A 7,309-nucleotide genomic window follows, 5' to 3' on the forward strand; every position below is an offset into this window, starting at 1 on the left:
TACCTATCATGAGCATTTTGCGTTACTAGTTTCTGGCATTTACTTGTTGTTACAAAGTGAGGTAACACAAGCTGATGTGAAAGAAAGCGGTGAGAAGCTGACCAGGTTTGTTGTCATGACACAGTACCTGTACCATGAAAGAGAAATGAAATCAAACATTCACACCCTGCTTCATTTGACAAACAGTGCCATCTTACATGGCCCGCTTTGGGGGATATCATGCTTTGCTTTCGAAACAAACATGGGCCATCTTCTGGATCTTGTGTCGTCGTCAAACGGAGTTGCACTGCAAATTTTTTCACGCATCCTAATGCGCAATAACTTCTACGAGCTGAGAAGTCTGGCATCAGAAGGAGCACAGAGCATGTGCTGCCATAGGAAGCCTGTGATGGACAATATTCAACCACTAGGCAAACCGAAGCAAGTTGCTCAAGAAATGACTGATTGGTTGTGTGCCCATTTTGATCATGTAGAGGACATTAAGGAGTATGACCGTGTTTCAGTTTGTGGCTGCATTATTCACAGCACAAGGTACCGTCGGGCTTCTAAGAGAGACTCTACGTCGTTTCGAGATGGAGACAACTACCTTAGAGCCGAACATATCCTTGTGCATTCCTCTCCACACGGGACAACTGTTTACGTAGTATCACATAAGTACGATACAGCCACATCTTGTGGTGTGAGTCATGTAATGAGAGCTCGGAAGTGTCCAACAAAGGTGCTGCATAAACTTGGCCAACGCATTGTTCCTTGCATATGCCTAAACATTGAAAAAGGAATATATTTTGTGCAGTTATGCAACAGATATGAGTGGACATGATGTGTACTGTGTAGGTAGAGTATAATTGAACATCTGTATGCAATAAGGGGATAAGTTGCTCTGTGTAGTACTTTTGCTCCAATGACATCTACATAACAGCATGTATCTGCCAAGGAAATTTTAGGAACGCATTGGAATTTTTTTTGTCCCGCTACTTGGGGGGGGTAAGGAACTGGAAGTGTATATATGTGTCAGTGAGACGGGACAGTCAGATCGGGCCCCTGTGTATGTGGTGTTACATTGAAAAAGGTGATATGTCATGGTCCTGGAGCTTGTTCAATTTCTGCTAAGTCTATGTTGCTTCATCTTTTTCACCATAGTATTGTGGCCATCTGTGAATCCCCCCTCACTGCTGCCTTCTGAGTGAACAGACGCTTTGTCACGTGCTTTCTCCAACATTTCTGTTCTCTCATGTGCAGAGACGTACTGTCGTAGCATATTGCATACAGAAGTTCAATTATAAACTACTGTAAATGGATGTAGGGGTTCAGTGTACTACAGCTAGAACGTACTGTAATTTTGCAAATTTTACTAAGCCAGTCTAATTGCATGTATGTGCTTCTCATACTGTTTCTTGTAGTTGTTGGAAGCCTGTGTTGTGCTGCTTCATCATTTCTTGTGACTCACACATTTCTGCAGGGCGTAGAACCTTCAATAAAAATGTGGTTAAATGTGACCTAGACTAGTATTTCGTGGATGATTCTTGTCATCATGTTGTGATGCAGCTTGGAGAAAAGCACCACATTACTTTGCACGGGACATGCACACGGCTATATATGAATTTCAGGCTATATAATTTAAAAATATTATCCCATACATACTCTGTGTGTTGATATTTTCTGTCCTGTATGCACATCATGTAATATATGCAGCAGATGCACAAACTTGCGTTACTCCATTATTTATTTGCTTTTTTTATTTTCAGTGTGTTGTATAATTCGAGGGAACTTATAAAGACAAACAAAATTACAAAATAAACATGGTAAAAGGAAAAGCAATTAAACTTATTTTGACAAAGACGTTAAATTTTCAATATAGAGATTCAATTACCATGGGAAAAAATGCTACCATTGAGGCTGCAACTGGAACCTGTTGGACCACTCTGGGCCAGAATAATACCACAGGAAGACAAAACTGGAACCAGTCATCCCAGTTTGGGACCCAGCTGGGACCTTTTAAACCACTGGAAGGGAACGATGGGACCACTTGAAAACCAAAGTGGAACCGGCCACCCCACTTGGGAACCCGGCTGGGGCCATCCACGTTGAACTGGAACCATTCTGGGACCATCCACATTCAACTGGAACCATTCTGGGACCAGTCCAGATTTTTGCCTGGGATCGATTGCCTGTTTCTTAGGGATGTTTCGACCTCTGCAGTATCTGGCAACCCCTTCCAAACCAGTGTTTGGATCCCTATAATTCATTTTTCTTCTTCTGTGATATATTCATCTGATGATGATGAAAGCAACTTTGTTCTTTGGGGCGATTTATATGTTTCCCAGAGTATACGTTTCCTTGCTTTTCTCTTCTGATGTATTTTGTGTGGCTGCAAGATCTTTGCCACTTTTTGGTACCAAGCAGGCTTCCCTTTCTTGTGTCTGGACAGATGCAGCACCAATTCTTTTATATTAGAACCAGCGATTGTTTAGTTGTTATGAATGATTTCTCCCTTATCATTCCAAGTCAAGCTCCTAGGTAGCACTGAGACTACGCATCTTACTTTTTTAATGTTGACATTAGTAGGAAGAGAATTGTAATCAAACGAGCGTCCCATTGGAAGTGACTCATCATTTTTTTTCTTCCTGTACTCATGTATTGGGTGCTGGCTCTGTTTCATTAGATGGTTTCTGATGATTTTTTATAATGTAGTATGTGGCAGTTAACATTCGTTTTACTTTAATATCATCACTTTTGTTAGACTCCAGAATTGATTTGATAGGAGTCAATACCTCGACCTTTGTAGCCATTTTTTAGACATCTACCGTTTTTGCTAGAGCACGACCTGCGGCACCACCGAGCACACTGGTTAATCCCGTGAGTAATAAGGGGATCAGTGGCACTAATCCTCCCCTCTGACGATTGAGGAACGATCTTAGTTTTTTTGGTGATTTGTGCAGCGTTTTATATGCAATGTATCGAATGATGTGTTTATACTTTTCCAGCTCTTTGAACAATCTTGGTGGTAGCTTAATATTACCATTCAATATATTGTTACAGACTTCAGAAAGAGCTTCTATGCTCTTCTTTAGGAGTACACGTTGCAAGGACATTTTTTGTCATCCGTCGTCTCCCTCTCATCATTTTTTTTCCCAAAACATCAAGTCAAGACCTTCCATGCAGCTCCCATTTTTGTGAAGAAAGTTGATAGGTGAGTTGATAGTTGATAAATGAGGATTGGACATCCTCGTTTGGGGATGTAATAAATGATGCGGAAAGAGAATAAGGTGTATTTTTGTTGGTGGTTATGTACTTTCCATGTTGATGCATGTTCAAACGTGAGAAGGAAAGTCCTTTGTACGCGACGAGCGGTCGCGAAACGCAAGGGCGGTCTTGGCGCGCGCTCCTCCTTGGCCCAGAGTATCCTGCTCCAAATACCCTTCGATATTGGACGGTGGGGGGGGGGGGGGGGGGGGACCGATGGTCACAAGTATCCTTGGTTCTTAAAATCCTTCCCTTAGTACTACTCAGGTAGGCGAGGACAATTTTTTTCCCCATGCAGGTATCTTCGGGCCAAACCCAGGAACGCGAATCCTGAACTTGTCCACTATACCACGACGACAACAAAACAACACATCGATGTGGGATTAGGTTAGACTTGCTATGATAGCCATCGTAGGTCTATCGGGTACTTCCTTCGTTGTGGGAAAAAAATTGGGACCCACTCAAACTGCGCACAAAGATGTGGAGCGCAGAAGATATAGGTCTGGTTTTCATGTGTGATGCGGGCACTTTTTGGAAGGCCCTGATTTTGACGAAATTAAAGGACAAAGACATGTCAATGTATTCTGCCATGAAGCCAGCATGGCGACAATAGGTCGCACAGGAAAAAACCGTGATGGTCATGCGCTACCATTCCACTTGTGGACAGTTGAGGAACCTTCCTTCATCACGCCTAGATGGGGACACTTGCATATGTAACATGCAACTGTAACTGTTACGCACTTGTTTCTAACCCTCAGGGCCAATGAATATTCTATCGAAAGCAGATGGAATGCATAGCTTCAGTGGAGGGTGGCGAGTACGCAGGTAAAGCCAATTTTAACAGTAGGTGCCCCGCAATTCTGGGAAAGCATCACATCTTCAAGCTTGTAGAGATACCAGTAATGCCCTATATTTCAATGGGGTATCGGGTTCTTTACTCTCTTTCGTAAGCGGGTACAGGATTTCGAAAGCTGGGAGGTGATAGGAGAGGGTCTTCAGCTTCCGGTGCATGGTGGCTGTTCCGCATTTCAGCCCGATACAAAGTCCCGCATGTATCGCAACAGGTGCAAGGAATATTTTTCTTCTGCTGGGAGGTACTTGTAGGCGCATCCCTGAAAAAATAGTGCGGGTGGTTTTAGTACAACAACATGAAGTTTAGTGATCCCGAAATCTTTGTCGTTTTCAACTCGTTGTGATGTTGGACCACGTTCACAGAACACAGCCCTTTCGGCCCTGGTGTCGTCAAAATCTTACAGGTTTATTTCTTTATTTCTTTATTTATTATACCCTCAAGGCCCGTTGGGCAGTGCAGAGGAGAGTGGGAAAAGAGAAAAAAATACAAAACAGTAATAAAAAACAGTGAACAAAGGTAAGTAAATCAAGATGCTCAATTAAAATATAACAGATTGATGAAGAAGTGTATAATACAAGAGCAATAGACCTCTACCTGTTTGTAAACAAATGACGTCATAATGTTCGACAGCGCCACGAGTTTGGTAGAGTTGAACTACGTTCAAAGCTAGTGACAAACAAGGTCGTGCCCGAAAGCCACGGTCTTGAGGGGATTACGATGGTCTCTGAAAAGGACGCGACCTTTCGTCCTACTTTTCTTGCAATAGGAGGCAGTGAACCATTGCCCGTTCGTGGAACCCAGCTCTTCCTTCCGATCTGTTTTGGTTTCGGTGTGTCCGTCATGATGACGTTTCTCGGGTAGAGGTTTAGTGAGTTGGGAGAATTTACATCAAGGTGCACAGGTTGATATGAAACTATGTGGTGTTATTGTAAGTAAAAAAAATTAACATAATGCAGACCGAAATCGAGAGTGATCGCGAATGTGTATGATGTCACTAGGAAGGTGGTTCCACTCAGCAGATGTGCGGGGGATGAAAGACTGCAGGCACGTATTAGTGTGGTATGACGTTAGGCCTATCTTGTGTTGATGATCAATCCGAGGTGAAATGTAAGTGGAAGGAGGTAGAAGTTCACCACGCAAACGAGGCAGGTTATAGTAAAGTTTGTGAAATAAAGATAAACGAAAGATTTTACGACGTGAGGCAAGGGCAGGTAAGGCAGGAGTGTTCTTTATCGTACTAATACTCGCTGAGCGAGAATAATTACCAGTAATACAACATGCAGAACTATTTTGGACAAGTTCGATTGCGTCAATTAGTGTGGCTGGGTTGAGGAACCACTATGAAGGCAGAGTATTCTAATTTTGAACGTACAAGAGACTTATAGAGCAATGTTTTTAGGGATAGCGGGCTGAAGGTAAGTTGTGACGAAGGTAGCCTAACAAGCGGTTTGCGTTGTTAATTATGCTCTTTATGTGAAGTGACCAGGATAGAGTTGAAGTTATATGAAGACCAAGGTACTTGTATGATGAAAAATTTTCAAGAGTAATACCGTTAAGATAGTAAGTGGAAGGAGGTAACACATTTGTTCGAGATATACGCAAGACTTTACATTTGTTAATATTTAATTTCATTAACCCAGTGTCACACCATTCAGAGATAGCAGTTAAATCTTGTTGCAACAAAAAAATATCGTTAGGATTAGTGATTTGACGAAAAATCATTCGCGAATAAATGAATGTTACAGGAAACACAGTTAGGTAGATCGTTGATATACAGGGTGGTCCACCAACCATGATAGAAAATGAGATAGAAGATGAGGTAAAAAACGTAGGCCCCGGAGAGACATGCGGTCAAGGGATTTTTTTCTGCCAATAACTTTTTCCACATATTGGTAACATTTTTATTTCATTTCAATTGCCGGAAAGTTAATTTCTTGAATTGAGCTCCGAAATAGGCAACCTAACGTTTTCTTTGCGGAAATGAGTTCCATGTAGTCATTTTACTCAGTATAGCACATAATCCCACTCACAATACAATGGCAATTGCCGAAATAAATTCGCCGAAAATCCCTGGAAATGAGCCCTTGGCTCCGCCTCTTTTTTGACGGCTCGTAGTTTGAGTGCAAAGCTGCAAAGAAAGGAGGTTACATTGACACGCCACACGAGGGGGGAAAGAGTTATACAGGCCGTCGGGTGACCTCATTCTTGATAAGATAGCTCTGATTCCCGTACTCACCGCGCGTGTTTGTTCCGTGGGTAAGACTTGTAACCCTTTCCCCCCTCGCGTGGCGTGTCAATGTAACCTCCTTTCTTCGGACCTTTGCGCTCAAACTACAAGCCGTCAAAAAAGAGGCGGAGCCATGGGCTCATTTCCATGAATTTTCAGCGAATTTACTTCGGCAATTGCCATTGCATTACGATTCGGATTACGTGCTATACTGAGTAAAATGACTACGGCGAACCCATTTCCGCTAAGAAAACGTTAGGTTGCCTTGGGAAATTTCAGAGTTCAATTCAAGAAATTAACTTTCCGTCAATTGAAATGAAATAAAAATGTTACCAATATGTGGCAAAAGTTATCGCCAGAAAAAAATCCCTTGACCGCATGGCTCTCCGGGGCCTACGTTTTTTTTTCTATGAATTTCTGTCATTGTTGGTGGACCACCCTGTAGATTAAAAACAAAAGGGGGCCAAGGATGGAAACTCGTGGAACACCTGAGTGGACTGGGCTAGGCGTGGAGTCATAGCCGTTAGCTGTGACGTACTGTGAACGGTTAGACAGGTAGTAATGCAACCAAGAGAGAAGATTATGGTCAAGATTTTAGTTTACTTAGTTTATGTAATAGAAGTTTATGACACACTTTATCAAAGGCTTTAGAAAAATCGAGAAATATACAGTCAGCAGATGAGTTACGACCCAAAATTAGGTAAAGTTTATGAGTGAAAGAGAGAAGTTGTGTTTCACAGGAAAAATTTTTGCGAAACCCATGTTGTGCGTGAGAAAAAAACGGGTTTCACTCAAGAAAAGACGCTAACTGGGAATAAAACGGGTTCTAACAATTTGCAGGGGATGCTGGTGAGGGAAATAGGACGATAATTAGATGGCAATGATTTACTCCCGTATTTGTGCATTGGAACCACCTTCCCGACTTTCCAATCATTAGGAATTGCAACAACAAACAACGTTGGGCTAGTTGGTAAGGATACAGCATG

Source organism: Ornithodoros turicata, chromosome 1, assembly GCF_037126465.1.
Source record: "Ornithodoros turicata isolate Travis chromosome 1, ASM3712646v1, whole genome shotgun sequence".
In the NCBI taxonomy this organism is placed as follows: Eukaryota; Metazoa; Arthropoda; class Arachnida; order Ixodida; family Argasidae; genus Ornithodoros; species Ornithodoros turicata.